Source organism: Cupressus sempervirens, chromosome 4 (assembly GCF_028749045.1).
Source record: "Cupressus sempervirens isolate cs-2001-9-10 chromosome 4, ASM2874904v1, whole genome shotgun sequence".
Classification (NCBI taxonomy): domain Eukaryota; kingdom Viridiplantae; phylum Streptophyta; class Pinopsida; order Cupressales; family Cupressaceae; genus Cupressus; species Cupressus sempervirens.
The window spans coordinates 189,429,426-189,449,696 of NC_143121.1; positions in this window are offsets into that span (position 1 = coordinate 189,429,426).

Consider the following 20,271-nt stretch of genomic DNA (forward strand, 5'->3'; position numbering starts at 1 on the left):
CATTGCTAACTAACTAAAAATTTAAAACCTCTTTTCCCTCTACATATTTCATTTTGGAAAAACTAGATACCATTATATAGATCTAGGGTTTACAAAATTTGAAACAGTGTAGCTTGGCACATGATAAATACCTTATAAATATTAATGAAATGATGTTGAACAACTAATCAAATCTCTTGCAAATGCTTCAGATGAAATTTCCAAATTTCCTTTGGCTCTTATTTCTCTTTCTCAAATTTGAATGATGTTAAATGAGTAAAAATCAATCAAATAGCCCTTTAAAACACTGTAATTAATGCTAAGTGCTTACACAATTGTAAGCTCAACATCAACTAATTTCTACCTCACTCAACATCCACATGTCTTTCCATTCATTTGAAAACCATTATGGGCTCGTCATCAACTAGGCAATCTGTTAGCTCAACATCGACTAGCATTTCACTTGGCAACCATGGGAAATTTTTCATGCTTGGCAGTAACATGAAAGAGAAAAAAGAAACATAAAGATTTTTCTTTGATTCCTAATAACACTTTGCATCTTTGTTCATGATTATGTAATATTTTTAGAATTAAATCCTTGGAACCAATTTATGATACATCCTTTTTAAATATCAGTCACACATGCCCCTTGATTGCTTATTTTGATTAGGTGGGATCACGTGACCCATTAGGCGAAGTGATCCATTCTCCACTTGATGTGTTGAAATCATCCTTTCTCTTCCATGTCTTGTTCATTTCATTTCTAATATTTTCAATATCTACCTTTCCTTTGCCTTTATTGAACTCATAACTTGGTACTTTTGACCTTGTTGGACAATATTGACTAATTTGACTAGTCTTCAAATAGCTAAAACATGGGTTTGACTCAACCACCTTTTGTAGTCACTTCTAAAGTGTGTTCTAATACAATTCTCAAGAACATGTCCATATTCTTGACAGTAGTGACAACTTTACCTTGTATTATAATCCTGATTATAAGTTGTCATTGCTCTTTACTTTTGTTTGCTTCTTTGATGACCATATTGGTTTGGATCTGCACTCAAAAGATCTATGCCCATACTTCTGATAGTTATAACAATATCCTTCAATTCATTGAGTGCACATGGTCTTAGTTCTACATTCATGTGCTTGATGACCTTGTTTGTTGCACTTATAATAGTGATCCATTCTCTTTTGCTTAACATTCTATTTTACAATCTTGCTCTTGAACACATTAGTGATATGTCTTTCTTACCACAATTATGACAAGTAGGTTTGGAATTCTTACCTTTGTTACTCCTTTATTTATCACTTTTGGATGATTCTCCTTCTTTAGTACTTGTGCATCCCAGTCTAAATGTATCATTGTTAGATCTAGAAGACCTCATCAATTTCTCAAAGTATTTGATAGCTTCATTTGGTTTATTAAAACTTTTAGCAAATTCCTTTTACCTTTTTAGATCATTACACAATTGTTTATTCTACAACTTTAGTGTTGTTATCTCAATGTCCTTAGAATTCAATTCATGGTTGGCATTCATCATTTGACCCAAAGTTTCTAATTGCATGTTAGAAATCCTAGTTACCTCTGATGATTCCTCTTTCGGTCTGCTAGTCAAAACTCTTTTTTCATCTTCGACCATGACTTTGTCTTCCATAGCTTTCCTTTTCTATTTAGTCACCTCACATAGTAGTATGACTTGTGATTCTTGCTCTAAATTAAGATTTCTAATTTCTTTAGCTTGACATCTATTTTTTTCCATTAAATTTGTAACTGCTACATCAAATTCATTGGAGTTTCCATTTGCAAATACCTTAGCAGTGCCCATCTCTTTGTATTGTGTGTCATTCTCCTCAATAGCAATTTCCTTCCTTCTCTTTAAAGATTTCTTTAGATCTTCTCTTGTGTTACTCAACTGATGTAAAATGAGATGTATTTAAATCTCATGGTTCTCAATAATCTTTCCCAACTTGTAGACTTCCATTTCCTAGATCTTCCTCAAAGCTGCAAAGCTTCACTTTTAGATACCTAGTTCTTTGATACCAATTGTTAGAATTTAAAATAGAAAAAGTAAACTTCTAGGGGGTACAGTGTGTGAATCGGTGCTTTAAACTTTGACCCATAAAATATTCACCACAAATCCATCTCGTACATTCAACAAATAAACAAAAATACCATATAAAGCATATACATCTAAAACATGTAAACAAGTAAGCAGTCACACATGTATGACACCAGATATGATTACCCAGAAACCCTCCAATATAAAGGTAAAACTAGGGTGGGGATCACACCGACAAATCTTCACTACTATAGTAATAAAGTGTATCCAATGAAGGTTACAATGTTTGATCATAAACCATGATCTACCCTATGAAAGGTCAGCCCTATTAAAGGCTTGCAAACATTGTTATGTCTCACCTTGTTAGAAGTGTGCCTTGTTAAAGGACTTCACCTCACAATTAAGTAAGTACCTTGCTAGAGGATTTCAATACAACCTATTAGGACTACTTGGTTAAGAGATTTAATTGATTCACCTATTATAATGTTTCAACATTGATCCTACAATTAGCACTTTGTTGCTTGATGTCAAATCACCTCTAAATTGATGTATACTTGATCCTTCCTTATCATATGTCTCTCTATTATTCACTATTTTCTTCCTCTATTCTCCTTTAACTAATTACATAATGTAATTCATATCACAATACCTTGGTCACCATAAATGTCTTGGTTTGTGCATGAAAAAATCTCCTTGATTATTCATTATTCTCTTTCACTGTCATAGAAAATTTAAAGTTTGTATTCCTTAAGAAGACTTGGGTGACTTAGGGTTAGGTATGAATCAACAATTGTGATTCATTCATATTTCCCTTTAAACATTCCCTATACCTAATCAGGTGCATGTCATGCATAGGGATTCCAACTTAAAATTTGTCATTATCACCAAAATATCATAATTCAATCTTTAAGTCAGCTCAAAAATGTTTTGCATAGTATTTTGTGCCAATACAAACAACTATGAAAAAACTATGTTACTCGACATTTGAAGACCCTAGTGCTTGACACATATTGATTTCAATACTATCACTTGACACTTGAGTGATTCAGCACATGAGTGACTCGGCACTCACTATTTACATAGTATGTTGTAACTTATATTTTGTGCTCAACATATGTTACCTGTTTGGCATGAACTAAGTAAATGACTTAAGTGTATATATACTCACTAGTCAAAACCAATCTGAGATCATAACAATTTAAACACATAGAACATTATGATGGTGGTAGTGTGAGATTTGGAAACAATGAATGTTGTTGCATAAAAGGAAAACATTGCATCTCATGAACCAATGAACTTAGATGTAACAATGCTTATTGGGTTGAAGGAATAAAGCATAATCTACTAAGTGTGGTATAGTTGAATAACATTGGATTCAAGGTAGAATTCATGAATGAGAATTTCAAACTACTGGATGGAAAAGGAAATCTAGTTGGCTCTGGCAAACAAGAAAAAGGTAATCTATTCTACCTAGATCTCAATGAAAGTTCATGTTTTATTGTCCAAGTGGAAGAAAGTTGGTTATGGAAAAAAAGACTATGTCTTATGAATGTTGATAATATGGTTAGCATAAGCAAAAACAAAAGAGTAAGAGGGATTCCTAGCTTGAGGAAACTTGATATGGGTCTATGCAAAAATTATCAAATTGGTAAGATGGGAAAAATTAGTTTCAAAAGTAAAAACTATCATTCTGAAAAAGTATGATAGCTTGTTTATACATACTTATATGGACTTATTGAAATAGAGAGTTATAGTGGAAATATGTTTTTTATTCTTTTTGTTGATGATTATTCTACAATGATGACTATAATGTATCTAAAAGAACAGTCTAAAGCATTACAAAAATTTAAGTGGTATCTAGCAAGAGTAGAGAAAGAAACTAGAAAGAAACTAAAATGCTTAAGGTTAGACAGAGGTGGTGAATTCATTTCTAATGAGTTCAATGAATTCTGCAATCAAAAAGGAACAAAGAGTCAAGTATAAGACCCTAGTACACCACAACAAAATGGTATAGCTGAAGGAAGGAACAAATCCATCATGGATTTTGCAAGAACATTAATGATAGAAAATAATTTTGCAATCAAACAATGGAAGGAAGCAATTAGTACTATAGTGCATACCTTGAATAGGGTATAGTTGAAGAAAGCCTTGAATCAAACTCCTTATGAACTATGGTATGGCTACAAACCTAATGTAAGTTACTTGAAAATATTTGGTAGCAAATGTTATATCTTGAAAGAACACAAGAATAGTAAATTTGATGTTAAAGGTGATGAAGGCATATTCCTAGGATACTCCTATAGAAGTAAAGCATACAAATGTCTAATTTGTCTACTCATAAAATCATAGAAAGTGAACATGTCAGAATTGATGAGTTTGAAAAAAAGAGTGAAGAGGAAACCAACAAAGAACTTGAGGACTATAGAAGGTTTGTGTATTATGAACTTGATAAATTGTAGAATATATCTAGAAGTTAGAAAGCTTCATCTCCCAAGTCCCCAAAATCTCCAAAAGCTGTCGAGTTGCAACTAGTTCAATTTGAGTCACAATTTGAAGGACTAGAATCACTATTAGAAGCTACCAAACTATTGCAAGAGAGAATCGAGGTTGATGGACCCAAGTAAAAAATAGTGGGACTCGAGCTTAAAGATGATGAAGATGTTAGTGGAAAAAACTCCGAATCCAAAGAACCTATGTTAGCAAGATTTTTCAAAAAGCATCATGCACTAATCAAATTATTGGGGACAAGTTAGATGGAAAAATGACAAGAAACAAATTGAAAGGTACATGTTTTCTTGTTGATTTTGAACCTAGAAATGTTAAAAATGCTTTGGATCATGAAAGTTTGAGTGAAGCTATAAATGAATAAATAGAATAGATAGAGAACAATAAAACTTGGACTCTTTTTCCTAGACCCAAGGATATATAATTAGCACAAAATTGGTATTCGAAAATAAGCTAAATGAAGATGGAGAAGTTTCCAAAAACACAAGGTTAGTCTGTAAAGGTTATTCTTAAGAAGAAGGTATTGATTATGGTGAAACTTTATCTCCTTTTGCAAGATTAGAAGGTGTTAGAACTTTACTAGGATATGTAACTCACAAAGGATTTAAAGTTTATCAAATGGATGTAAAATATACTTTCTTGAATGCAATTCTTGATGAAGAAGTCTACATAGAACAACTTGAAGGTTTTGTAGATCCTAGAAAAAGAGATATGGTCTCCAAATTACACAAAGTATTGTACGCTCTCAAGCAAGATCCCAGAGCTTGGTATGATAGAATTCATAACTACTTGATAAAGATTAGTTTTCAAAGAACAAATGATAACAACAATTTGTACATCAAAGAAGGACCAAACAAGAAGATTGTGTTGGCAGAAATATTTCTAGATGACACTTTATTTACAAGAAATGATGACTTGTTCAAAGCATTCTTAGAAGAAATGAGTAAAGAATTTGAAATGTCTATTTTTTGAGAGATAAAATTCTTTGTTGGATTGCAGATCCAACAGAAGAAAGATGGTATCTACATTACTCAATCTAAATATATCAAGGAGATACTATAGAAGTTTTGAATGGAAGATTCAAAACTAACTTAAATGCCTATGTCTACTAGACATAAGCTTTCCAAGAATGATGATTCTAAGGAGGTAGATCAAACCACATATAGATTAATGATTAAAAAATTGTAGTATGTAGTGCACACAAGGTTTGATATTGCGTTAGTAGATGGTATGATGGCAAGATTCTCAGCAAATCCCAAAGAAAATCACATGATGGCAATCAAGAGAATCATGAGATATTTGAAAGGTACTAAAGACTATGGATTATAGTATAGAAAAGAAGGCAATTTGGATTTGAAAGAACTCATAGATGTTGATTGGGTGCGAAGTGTTGATGAAAAAAAGAGTGCCAGTGGTGGAGAATTATTTCTTGGTAAAAGACTAGTGTTTTGGACAAGAAGGAAATAGAATTGTATTTCTCAATCCATAGTAGAGGTAGAATATGTGGTAGTAGTAGTTAATTGTTCAAATGTTTTTTGGTTCAAGCAACTAATGTCAGGTATGAAGATAGAAATCAAGGATCCAATGGTTATCTCTTGTGATAATACTAGTGCAATTAACACATTAAAGAATCCTATGATGCCTACCAAAACAAAACATATTGCTATAAAATATCACTTTTTGAGAGAATTGGTACAAGATAAAGAGGTAAGATTAGAATATGTGAATACTAAAGAACAAATTGTAGATATATTCACTAAACTATTGCCTAAGGATGCATTTCTATATCTAAGAGGTAAGTTAGGGGGCATTACCCTATCTGACACTCACTAAATGAAGTTTAGTGATGCATCAACCAAAGCATGTTGAAGATCAGTCAGTTGATGCAATATTGACAAGGGCAGATTGCAAATGAATCAGTACATTAGGTACATTGATATTAATTAAATATTATCTTTGGCATTAGATGTCAGAGGGAGAAGTTTACTATCATATTACAAAAAAAATCTTAAAAGGGAAAGTTTAGTCATAGAGATGTCAAAGAGGTAGAATGAACTTGGTCTACTATCAAAAACAATGTTTACTATCAGAAGAAGATTTTGGAGATAGATTTTTGCTAACCGAGGGAGAAACTAAAGGTAGAAGGAGTTTACACTAATAGAGGGAGTTCTCATGGATGAGAACCAAAATGAAACTACAGATATGTTCTTTACTTTGTTCTTGCTCCAATAATTTCATTGCATCATGACATGTTGTTTCCATCAATGCCAAAGAGGGAGATTTTTGGTAACAGTTGATTAATTTTGTATTGTCTTTGATGTTACACAAAAAGTCATATCATTGTCAATTATTGTATGTTGAGCTCACTCGGGCACTGAAGATAGTTTCCTATGTCTGTCAAGTATTCTAGAGCTTGCCTAGTTCAAAAGATAGTGTCTACCAAGCTCAAAAGGGTGACAAAGAAGAGTTTATAGAAGTTGAGTGTTAACCAAGCTCACTCAATTAATGAAGGAAATGTTGGAATGAACTAGCGTTAACAAAGCTAAATCAGTCACCAAATGAACTTTGTGAATATGAAATGTTAACTGAGTTCACTTGGTTAACACAAGAAAATCGCTTTGAGTTAGTAGCTACCGAGCAGGGTTGGCTAATGAAGGATTTTCTTATTTTGGCATATTGAGTTTAATTTTTTTTTTTTTGGTTCTAGCTGACTGAGGAGATGAATATTGAAGATTTGATGATGCTTAGAGGAAGCAAATTAGAAGGATAAGTAGAATATCCTTTTTGAGATGCAAAGATACATTCAATTAGGAAGGATCAAGTATACAAGCCATAATTCAGACCTATAATCAACAATTCAGTTGCATCTAAAATCAAGTCATCTCATTGTTACTCTTAACCATTGTATCAATGATCTAAATCTCTTAACAGATTTGGCTTAATAGATACTTGTAAATCCTCTAACAAGGTGGCATTTCTATTAAATTATCTAAAGACCTCTAACAAGGCCACTCCTAATAGGGTGACACCTAATAGTGTGTTTTGTAACCTTTAACAGGGTTGGCTCCTAACAAAGCTCACTTTAGAAGAGTGAAAATCAATAACTAGTTACAATTGGTAGTTTTTCCAAAATTAGATTTCCACACTAAATCTTGGTGTCAATTGTGTTAATGTTAATTTTTTTATGCATATGAAACTAATTTAAAGTAAGATTAATCATAAATAATATCTTAAGATTTTCATGATTAGCATTTATTGATTTGTTTCAGTGTTTACCAAGTTACAACATTTTTAGTGTAAACCAAGTGCCTTATTTTTACCAAGTTACATCAGAGTTCAGTTTACTCAAAGGTTTGATTTGTAGTGACATCTAAGGGATCTAGGATATATTTTTGTGCTAATATATTCACCCCTCCCATTACAGTTACTCCTCTTATATTTCCAACACTATGTATTTACTAAGCATCAGTAATTTTATTGTAGTTTATGTTATGTACTGACATTTATAGGATCTGGGATTTATTTTAGTGGTAACTTACTTAGCCCTCCCCTCTTAGTTACTCCTCTTATATTTCCAACAATTGGTATCAGAGCTTCTTGGTGCTTGCAGAGAAGGTTTCAAGGACCTAAGATCAAGATCAAGATCAAGATGTCTTACAGAAGAGAGATTTCCAAGATGAACAAAGATAACTTCCAAACATGGAAAGAACTTATGAAGTTGTGATTGGAAACTATCAATGATCTAAGTTTGAAATGCTTGGAAAATTTTTACAAGGCTCCTAGAAGAACACTAATTGAGCAGGAGATTCTTGAAAAGAAAAATTATACCATCATGATGATTGACATTGCATTAGCACTTAAATATGCTGATTTTATGAGGTCAAATGATGTGCTACTACTCATGACATGTTGATCAAACTGAAGGATGTGTATGAAGGTGATGATAACATAAAAAGAGACAAGGTGTAAAGCTTGAGAGGTCAATTTGATTAGATTAAAATGAGAGAGGATGAAAACATTGCAAAATATGTTGACAAAATCTAAGCTAGTGTTAGTGCTATCAAAGTCTCTGGAAGAATAATTGAAGACATGATATTGGAAGATTGCCTACATTTGAACTAGATAACTATGATAATTATACTCCTAGTTCTAGAAATCTTTAGTCTCCATTAAAACAAAGATATCACTCAAGAAGAAAACTAAAAAAATATAAAAGAAAGCATTCTAAAAGTGAAGACGAAGATATTTCTGACAATGATCTTGAAACCATTGAAGCATGGCTTGTAAGAAGGTATCCAAAGGCAAAGGAAAGTACAAAGGTAAAATCTCTTCAATCTGTTTCTCTTATGAAGAAGTCAGACACACTGCTACAAGATGTCCAAATAGAAAAGACAAAGATGAAAAGAAGAACAACAAGTATAAAGGAAAGAAGGATTTCAAGAACTTCAAGTACTACAAAGACAAAGGTAAGAAATCTTGTTTTACGGCTAAATATTTAGATAGTAGTGAAGATGATTAAATGGTATATATTGCTCTAAAAGATGAATTAGATGATGAAGGAGATAAAATGGCATTTGCCTCTCATGTTAGCAAAAATGATACATGGATTATTGATAGTGGTTGTTCACATCATATGACAAGTGACAAAACAAAGTTTGAACGTATGGAACATTATGATGGTGGAAGTGTGAGATTTGGAAACAATGAACCATGTTGCATAAAGGGAAAAGGTTGTATCCCACTCTAATGAACTTAGATGTGATAATGCTTATTGGGCCGAAGGAATAAAGTATAATCTACTAATTGTGGCATAGATGAATAACATTGGATTCAAGGTAGAATTCATGAATGGGAAGGCTAATTTGTTGGATGGAAAAGGAAATCTGGTTGCATCTGGGAAATAAACCAAAGGTAATCTATTCTACCTAGATCTCAGTGAAAGTTCATGTTTCATTACTCAAGCATAAGAAAGCTAGTTATGGCATAAAAGGTTATGTCATGTGAACTTTAATAATCTAATAAAGATAAGAAAAAACAAAGAAGTGAGTAGTATTCCTAGCTTGAGGAAACTAGATATGGGCCTACGCAAAAATTGTCAAATTGGTAAGATGGGAAAGACAAGTTTCAAAAGCAAGAACTATTATTTTTAAAAAGTCTTGGAGTTGGTTCATGCAGACTTATGTGGACCTATTGGAATTGAGTGCTACTATGGAGATAAGTATTGTATTCTTCTTGTTGATGATTATTCTAGAATGATGACTATAATGTATCTAAAAGATAAATCTGAAGCATTTCAAAAGTTCAAGTGGTATCTGGGAAGAGTAGAGAAAGAAACTAGAAAGAAACTAAAGTGTTTGAGGTTAGATAGAGGTGGTGAATTCATTTCCAATGAGTTCAATAAATTCTACATTGAAAGAGGAGTTAAGAGACAAGTATTAGCCCCTGGTACACCACAACAGAATGGTATAGCTGAAAGAAGTAATAAATCCATCATAGATTGTGTAAACTCAAATCAAACTCCTTATAAACTATGGTATGGCTACAAGCCTAATGTAGGCTACTTGGAAGTATTTGGTAGCAAATGTTATATTCTAAAGGAGACTAGGAAAGGTAAATTTGATATCAAAGGTAATGAAGCCATATTCCTATGATAATCAAGTAGAATTAAAGCATATAAATGTTTGAACTTATCAACTCATAAGATTATAGAAAGTACACATGTAAGAAGTGACGAGTTTACAAAAAAGAGTGAAGAAAAAATTAGTAAATAACCTAAGGATTATATGAAGTTTATCTACTATGAGCCTGATACACTACCAAATCCATTTAGAAGTCAATAGGCTTCACCTCCCGAGTCCCCAAAATCTCTAAAGGCTACCAAGTTACAACCAATACAACCTGAGTCATAGTCTAAAGGACCCAAGTTGTAGTCAAAAGCTACTGAGTTATTTCTAGAATAAAGCGAGTCTGATGGACTCAAGTCATAGATAGTGGTAGCCAAGCTTGATATATAAGATCATGAAGAGGCTAGTGGAAAAAGTTATAAACCCAAAGTACCTATGTTAGAAAGATATGTCAAAAGGCACCATGCATCTGATTAGATCATTGGAGACAAATTAGATATTACAATGGCAAGAAACAAATTGAAAGGTACATGTTTGCTTACTAAATTTGAACCTAGATTAGTGAAAGATGCTTTGGATAATGAAAGTTGGTTTGAAGCTATGAATAAAGAGAGAACAAATAGAGAGAGACAAGACTTGGACTCTTATTCCTAGACCCAAGGATAAAAATGTAATTTGCACAAAGTGAATTTTTAGAAATGATCTAAATGAAGATGGAGAAGTTTCCAAAAACAAAACAAGGTTAGTATGCAAAGGTTATTCTCAAGAAGAAGGTATTGATTATGGTGAAACTTTTTGTCTTGTTGCAAGATTAGAATCTATTAGAACTTTACTTGCTTATGCTAAACATAGAGAATTTAAAGTTTATCAAATGGATATGAAATCAACATTCTTGAATGGAATTCTTGAAGAGGAAGTTTACATAGAACAACTTGAAGGTTTTTTAGATCCTAGCAAAAAGGATATGGTTTGTAAACTGCACAAAGAGTTATATGGTCTCAAGCAAGCTCTTAGAGCTTGGTATGAAAGATTTATTAACTACTTGATAAAGATTGGTTTTCAAAGAACAAATGATAACAACAACCTATATATCAAAGAAGGACCAGATGAGAAGATTGTATTGGCTGAAATATTTGTAGATGACACATTGTTTATTAGAAATGATGACTTGTACAAAGCCTTTTTAGAAGAGATGAGAAAGAATTTGAGATGTCCATGTTTGGAAAGATAAAATTCTTTGTTGGATTGCAGATTCAACAAAAGAAAGATGGTATCTACATTACTCATTCCAAATATATCAAGGAGATACTAAAGAAATTTGGAATGCAGGATTCAAGACTATTTGGAACACCTATGTCAATTGGACATAAGCTTTCCAAACATGATGATTCCAAGGAGGTAGATTAGACCATATACATATCAATGATTAGAAAACTACAATATGTAGTGCATACAAGGCTTGATATTGCATTAGTAGTTGGTATGGTAGCAAAATTCTTATAAAATCCTAAAGAAAACCATATGGTGGCAATCAAGAGAATCATGAGGTATCTTAAAGGTACTAAAGACTATGGATTATGGTACAAAAAAATAGGAAAATTGGATTTGAAAGCATTCACAAATGCTAATTGGGAAAGAAGTTTTGATGACATGAAGAGAACCAATGGTGGAGCATTATTTCTTGGTACAATGCTAGTTTCTTGGACAAGTAAGAAGAAAAATTTCATTTCTCAGTCTATAATAGAGGCAAAGCATGTGGTAGTAGCAGTTATTTGCTCCAATTTTGTTTGGTTCAAACAATTATTAGTAGGTATGAAGGTAGAGATCAAGGATCTAGTGGTTACCTTCTATGATAACACCAATGAAATTAATATATCAATGAATCATGTGATGCATACCAAGACCAAGCACATTTCTATAAAATATCATTTTTTTAGAAAATTAGTGCAAGACAATTCGGTAATATTGGAATATGTAAATACTAAAGAACAAATTATAGACATATTCACTAAGTCATTATGATGGGGACACAACCCAACAACCAGAATAGACACAATAGAAAGGGGAAATTATATTAACTGAGAAAATAAGCTGGTACAAACAGTGCAGAGAAAATAAACTCAAAACATGCCCTGCGAGCTTACAATAGCATAAATCTGGAGAATATTTCTCCTTTTGGCACCTCCTCTCAAGCTCCAATCCGAACTGCCTTTTACAATGCCAGAAATCTCCTTAAATAGACCCCGGAGGGTTAAGGACTAGGAGTACATTCTAGAAAGTGCTAGTAGGCATTCACTGACAAAATAGAAGGTTTCGGAAGCCACGTTAGAAGTCGGTGCAATTCTAGAAGAATCCAGAAACGGTAGCCGAACTTCCGGGAGGCATAACTTTTGAAGCATTCTTAGGGGGTCTCCAAAACCCAAAAAATTGCAATAACTTTCAAACCGTGGGGCCTTTTGACCTGATTCTTTTTCTGGAATGCTCTAAATCTTGATTACATTCATCTGGCCAAGTCACACCTTCTAGGTCACCAAAATGATGGTCAAATTGCATGCTCCTATTTTTTCGGGATTTTTAAATGCACTGATAGTTGAACTATGAGAGTTGGAACCTTTATTTGAGCCAAATGGGTATCCAAAAATGCAAAGATATAAAATAGAAACTAAGTCTAAGTAAATTTTTTTGGGTGACACAGGATTGCCCTTATACCTCTGGATGCTCCTGCATCAGACACCCAGGGTAGATTGAAAAGTGACTCTGTCACTTTATGGATGGTAGAGGAAATCCCAAATGGGAAACCTCAGCTGCTGAAATCCAAGTTGAGTCTTCGATCGATCGTCCTTTCCATTTGACCAAATACTCTTCATACTGCCTGTTTCTGGTACTCCTACCCATACGATGATCTAGAATGTCTTCTATCTCCTCCTTCTTAGAAGCAGGAATTGGACATGGCTCTAAAACCAGCTCCTCATCAGCACCATCATCATGATACTCTGTCAAATCTGCAATGTTGAAAATGGGAGAAATGTGAATACCATCTGGCAGCTCCACCTCATATGCATTTCCTGAGTTATGTTTCTTCAAAATTTTGCAGGGGCCAAATTTCTTCATTTTCAGCTTTTTGTAGGTACCAACTGGAAATCTTTCTTTTCGTAAGTGCCCATGACAAGATCCCCTACTTGGAATTCCTTATGTCTTCTCCTTGCATCTGCCCTAGCTTTATACTCTTGATTCATCTTGATAATGGGTGCTTGAACCTCCTCATGTAGACGCTTGATGTGTTCAGCAAATTCCTCAGCTTCAGCACTTGTTCTCTCCCCTTGTTCTATCTTCCTCAATTCTGGTGCAGTCCTTGGGCTATTTTCATATACAATTTGAAATGGTGATTTTCCAGTACTCCTATTTACAGAGTTATTATAAGCAAACTCTGCCTGTGGTAGAATCAAATCCCATCCCTTGGGCTTATCCCCAACTAAACATCTCAGCAAATTGCCCAGACTTCTATTTACCACCTCTATTTGGCCATCAGTCTGTGGGTGATGCGTGGAACTAAATTTCAAGTCTGTTCTCAACTTCTTCCACAATGTCCTCCAGAAATACCCCACAAATTTAGTATCTTGGTCAGAAACTATACTCCTTGGAAGACCATGTAGTCTTACCACCTCTTTGAAAAACAAGTCTGCAATATGGACATCATCATTAGTTTTGTGTCATGGAATGAAATGTGCCATTTTGGAGAACCTATCAACCACCACGAATACTGAGTCATTACCCCTTTGTGTCCTTGGCAATCCAAGAACAAAATCCATACTTATGTCCTCCCATGGCCTTGATGGAACAGGCAATGGCTGATATAGGCCAGTATTTTGACTAAACCCCTTGGCAACTTGACAAACCTGGCAACTCTATACAAAATTCTTCACATCCTGTGTAATTTGAGGCCAAAAATAATGTTCTCTAAGAATGGCAATGGTCTTATCCCGACCAAAATGTCCTGCCATCCCTCCACTGTGTTTCTCCTTAATCAGATTTTCCCTCATGGAACTCCTTGGAATGCACAATTGACTACCTTTGAACAACATGCCATCCTGAATCAAATAGTCTAACCACTTGGTTCTATCTATAGCAACAGGTTCTTTACAAGCTTTCCATGCTTCAGCAAAATCAGGATCCTCAGGGTACAAATTCTTGAGTTCATCAAACCCAACTACTTCAACCTGCATTGTTGTAAGCAACAATTGTCTCCTACTTAATGCATCTGCAACCCTGTTAGATTTTCCACTTCTATGCTTCAACACAAATGTATAACTCTGCAAGAATTCTACCCACTTCATATGCCTCTGATTCAATTTACCTTGGCTATTTAGGTACTATAATGCCTGATGATCAGTATACAAAACAAATTCCTTTGGCAATAAATAATGCCTCCATTTCTTTAAGGCCTGAACTATTGCATAGAACTCTCGATCATAAACAGAATACTTCTTCTTTGCATCATTCAATTTTTCACTAAAATAAGCAATAGGCTTACCTTCTTGGCTTAATACAGCCCCAATAGCACTACCACTAGCATCACAATCCACCTGGAATACTTTTCTAAAATCTGGAAGTGCCAACACAGGTTGTTCAGTCACCTTCTTCTTTAGCAATTCAAAACTTCTCGCGGCTGCTGCAGTCCATTTGAACTCTTTTCTATCCCCTCTTATTGTATCAGTTAGAGGTGCACATATGCCACTGAAATTCTTAATAAACTTTCTGTAAAAACTAACCAGACCATGAAATGATCTTACCTCAATAGCAGACCTTGGAGTAGGCCATTCCAAGATGGCTTTTACCTTCTCTGGATCCATTTTGAGACCTTCAGGTGATATAACAAATCCCAAATAGACTAACTCCCTTTTTGTAAAGACACACTTCTTTAGATTAATTAATAGTTTCTCTTCCCTTAGCCTTTCAAGGACACTACGAATATGCAGTAAATGTTCTTCCAAAGTCTTGCTGAAAATTAAAATATCATCCAAATAGACAATAACAAATTTTCCCAAGAACTTCTTAAGTACCTCATTCATGAGCCGCATGAAGGTGCTTGGGGCGTTCGTCAATCCAAAGGGCATGACTAACCACTCAGAAAGACCCTCCTTGGTCTTGAAGGCTATTTTCCACTCATCTCCTTCACGAATCCGTATTTGATGATAGCCACTCTTTAGATCTATCTTTGTGAAGTACTGAGCTCCACTCAAGCAGTCCATAAGATCATCCATCCTTGGTAAAGGAAACTGGTACTTGATGGTTATCCTATTTATAGCTCGAGAATCTGTACACATCCTCCACTCTCCATCCTTCTTTGGTGCAAGTACTACAGGTACTGCACATGGACTCAGGCTCTCTCGAATCAAGCCCTTCCTCAACAGCTCCTGAACCTATCTATTTAGCTCCTCTGTTTTAGTAGGAGTCATCCTGTGAGCAGCCTTGTTAGGCAAACTAGCTCCTGGAATCAGATCTATCTGATGACTGATTTGCCTTACTGGTGGCAATCCATCTGGAACATTATCAGAGATAATATCTCCAAATTCTCCTAGTAAATCTGAAACTTCCAATGGTATTTCACTACTACCTTCTTTATCTTTCCTAGGAATCAAAGCATAGCACATACGCTGATGTTTCATGCCATCTAAAAACTTCCTTCCATCAACAAGACAAATCCTAGCACTGCTACATACCTTTTCACCTTCCTTTTTCATGGGCTTCAATTTGTGGCGAACTCCATCCTTTGTCAGAGAGTATGTGTTTGCATGTCCATCATGTATTGCATGTCTATCAAACTGCCATGGTCTACCCAACAATAGATGGCAAACATCCATCGAAATAACATCACAGAGAACTTCATCATGGTAACTCCCAATCTTGAATTTTACTAAACATTGTTCACTTACCAGGACCTTATGATCATCTTCTACCCAAGAAATCCGATAGGGCTGGGGATGTTTCTCCCTCTTGAGCTTCAGCTTAGAGACCATCTCTTCGGATACCAAGTTATCAGTGCTACCACCATCAATGATCACATCACAACATTTATCCTCACACTTGCATCTGGTACAGAACAAGCTCCTCCGTTGTCCTGGTTCATTTTCACCACTTAGTAGGACTCTTTCATTTACCAAGGTCTCTCCTCTTTCTGCATCCTCTGAATGTGATGATTGTGCATCCTCATCCACATGAGCAACCCTAGCTTGGCCCTCAGCTCTCCTATCTGTCCTTCCTTGTCATTGAGGGAATTCAAAGGCACGATGACCTTCTTCATTGCAATGGAAATAGGTACCACGGAAGCCTCCTCTTCCTTACCCATGTCCTCTACCTCTTCCTCTTTGATTTCCAAAGTCTTGATCACGGGAGCGGTTGAAACCCTCATTCCTCTGGTTCTTGCTAGTACCCTCATCTTCATTTTTCTTTTGAGTTTCATTGCAGCCTCCAGATGATCTACCGCTTCCCCTTCCTCCTTGACCACGCCCTCTTTGTCTTCCTTCAAACCTTTTACTCAGCTTCTCTTCAACTCGTAGGGCAAACTGGTATGCTTCTTCAATGCTGGTCATCCTTACCAGACTTAGTTCTTCCTGGATGCTAGGTCGTAACCCACTGATATAACGAGCAACCTTCTCCTTATTTGCTTTTGCATGCCCCGCTCTAATCAGGAGTCGGTAAAACTCCTCTGTATATTCTTGGACTGATCTTCCTGCTTGCTTTAACCTATGCATCTTCTTAAACAGATCAAGCTCGTAGTCCACAGGAATGAACTGCTTCTTCAATTTGTCCGCCATGTGATCCCATCTTGTGATCTTCTCCTTTCCTCTTCTAAGTCTTTCCAGTTGAATCTCTTGCCACCAGATTTTGGCATGGCCTTTTAGTTTGGCCTTTGCAAACTTAACCCTATCTGGGTCCCTTATATCCTCATATTCAAAGTATTCGTCCAGTTCATTGATCCAATCGATCAACTCATCTGGTTTCAAATTTCTCGAAAATATACCTACTTCAATTGTAGGTCTTTTCCCAAACCTAGAAATGGCCCTAAAAAGCCTTTCCTCTACAAGATTCAGAACTTCCCCGTCAACTTCCATTACTTCCTCTTCATTGTCATCCTCACTATTATCATCTGCGGCAATATTTGCTCCTCTACGAAGCTCCTCTTGCAATGCTTGTACCTATCTCTGGAGGGCTCTAACCTCCTCAGGATCAACAGCTCTAGCCCTTCCACCATGCTCTCTTCATGGAGGCATCTTCTAACTCAAACCCACAACCACACAGTCCTGGTGCAAACTGCCTCACAGTCGGCGCTCTGTCTACACACTCAGGAAAACTGGCTCTGATACCACTTGATGGGGACACAACCCAACAACCAGAATAGACACAATAGAAAGGGGAAATTATATTAACTGAGAAAATAAGCTGGTACAAACAGTGCAGAGAAAATAAACTCAAAACATGCCCTGCGGGCTTACAATAGCATAAATCTGGAGAATATTTCTCCTTTTGGCACCTCCTCTCAAGCTCCAATCCGAACTGCCTTTTACAATGCCAGAAATCTCCTTAAATAGACCCCGGAGGGTTAAGGACTAGGAGTACATTCTAGAAAGTGCTAGTAGGCATTCACCGACAAAATAGAAGGTTCCGGAAGCTGCGTTAGAAGTCGGTGCAATTCTAGAAGAATCCAGAAACGGTAGCCGAGCTTCCGGGAGGCATAACTTTTGAACCGTAACTCTGATTGACGAACCGTTTACATTTTCGGAAAGCTCTCGAAGCGCTCTATAGCCCTATGGCAAGCTTCACTCATCCCCCATTTTTTGACCCTTTTCGAGGTCATTTAATGCCCCAAACCTGACTTTGAAGCATTCTTAGGGGGTCTCCAAAACCCAAAAAACTGCAATAACTTTCAAACCGTGGGGCCTTTTGACCTGATTCTTTTTCTGGAATGCTCTAAATCTTGATTACATTCATCTGGCCAAGTCACACCTTCTAGGTCACCAAAATGATGGTCAAATTGCATGCTCCTATTTTTTCGGGATCTTTAAATGCACTGATAGTTGAACTATGAGAGTTGGAACCTTTATTTGAGCCAAATGGGTATCCAAAAATGCAAAGACATAAAATAGAAACTAAGTCTAAGTACATTTTTTTGGGTGACATAGGATTGCCCTTATACCTCTGGATGCTCCTACATCACATTACCTAAGGATTAATTATTGTATCTAAGAGGTAAGTTAGGGGTCATTCCCCTATTTTAAGCTCACTAAATGAAGTTTAGTGATGCATCAATCAGAGCATGTTGAAGATCAGTCAATTGATGCAATGTTGAAAAAAAGGTAGATTACATATGAATCAATAAATAAGGTACATTTATATTCACCAAATATTGTCTTTGGCATAAGATGTCAAAGAGGGATTATTTTATGTGTTTCATATCATAGAAATTTGCTTGAAGAGGAAGAACTTGGTCTGATATCAAAGAGACATAATTTTCTATCAAAAGAGCATGTTGAAGACAAACTTTGTTGATAGAGGGAGAAATTGAAGGCAGAGCAAGTTCACACCAATAGAGGGAGTTCTCATGGATGAGAATCATAACAAAACTAAGGATATTTTCCATACTATTCCTTTTCTCTAAAATTTCATTGTATTATGACATGTTGTGTTGCCATCAATGCCAAAGACAGAGATTGTTGAAAATGATTGATTGATTGTGTATTATCTTTGATGTTACACAAAATGCCATATCTTTACAAGTCAATATATGTGGAGCTTACTCAGGCATTTAAGATAGTTTCTTATGTCAGCCAAGCATTCCAAAGATTTCCAAGTTTTGAAGTTAGTGACTACTGAGTTCACTTGGGTGTCAAAGGGAAATTCAAAGAAGATGAGTGTTAATCAAGATCACTCAGTCAATGAAAGAAAAGTTAGATGGAACCATTGTTAACCAAGCTCACTTGGTTACCAAAGAAATCTTGTGAAGATGTAGTGTTAACCGAGTTAACTTGATTAACATAGGAAACTCATTTTGGAGTTAGTGTCTACTGAGCAGGGTTAGCTAACGAAGGATTTTCTTGTTTTAGCATATTGAGTTTGATTCTAGCCGACTAAGGTAATGAATATTAATTATTTTGGGATGTATTCAAGTTGACTTAACAATGCATAAGGTATAAGGTCAAGTTGAGGATTGAATGTGTGCAAGTGAATAGAAAATTTGAAGATGCTAAGAAGAAGAGAATTAGAAGGACCAACAAAATATCCTTGTGGAGATGCAAAGATACATTCAATTAGAAAGGATCAAGTATACAAACTAGATTTGAGATCTATAATCAACAATTTAGTTGCATCAGAAATCAGGTCATTTCATTATTACTCTCTAACCATTGTAACAATGATCTAAATCTCTTAACAAAGTTGGCTTAACAACTATTTGTAAATCCTCTATCAAGGTGGTATTTCTAGATTGAAGTGTCTAAAACCCTCTAACAAGGCCACTACTAATAGGGCTCACTTCAAAAGAGTGAAAATTAGTAACTAGTTGCAGTTGGTGATTTTCCCCAAATTGGGTTTCCATCTTAAATGTTGGTGTCACTTGTGTTCATGCTATTTCTTTTGTGTATACAACTAAGTTAAGTAAGGTTAATAATGGATAATCTCTTAAGATTTGCATGTTAGGCATCTACCAAGTTACAAAATTCTTCTAGTATTAACTAAGTACCTTTGTGTTTACTGAGCATCAGTAATTTCAATGAAGTTTATGTTATGCACTGACATCTAAGGGATCTGTGATTTATTTTAGTAGTAATAGATTCACCCCTCCTCTCTTAATTAGTTACTCCTCTTATATTTTCAACATGTTAAGCTATACCCTATCAACCCATTCAATCAATTAGAATATGTCCATAGTGTTGATTTCTAAGCCTTGTTTCCTATTAGCATCCAACACTTAGTCATTTTCTAGGAAGTGTTAGTCAATCATCATTGCAAGAGGGCCACCTAATGAAGGTCATGTTCCATGGACTTCTTTACATTTTCATTGCATACCAAGAACTTATAAGGTTTCTGAGCACCCTAGGATAGAT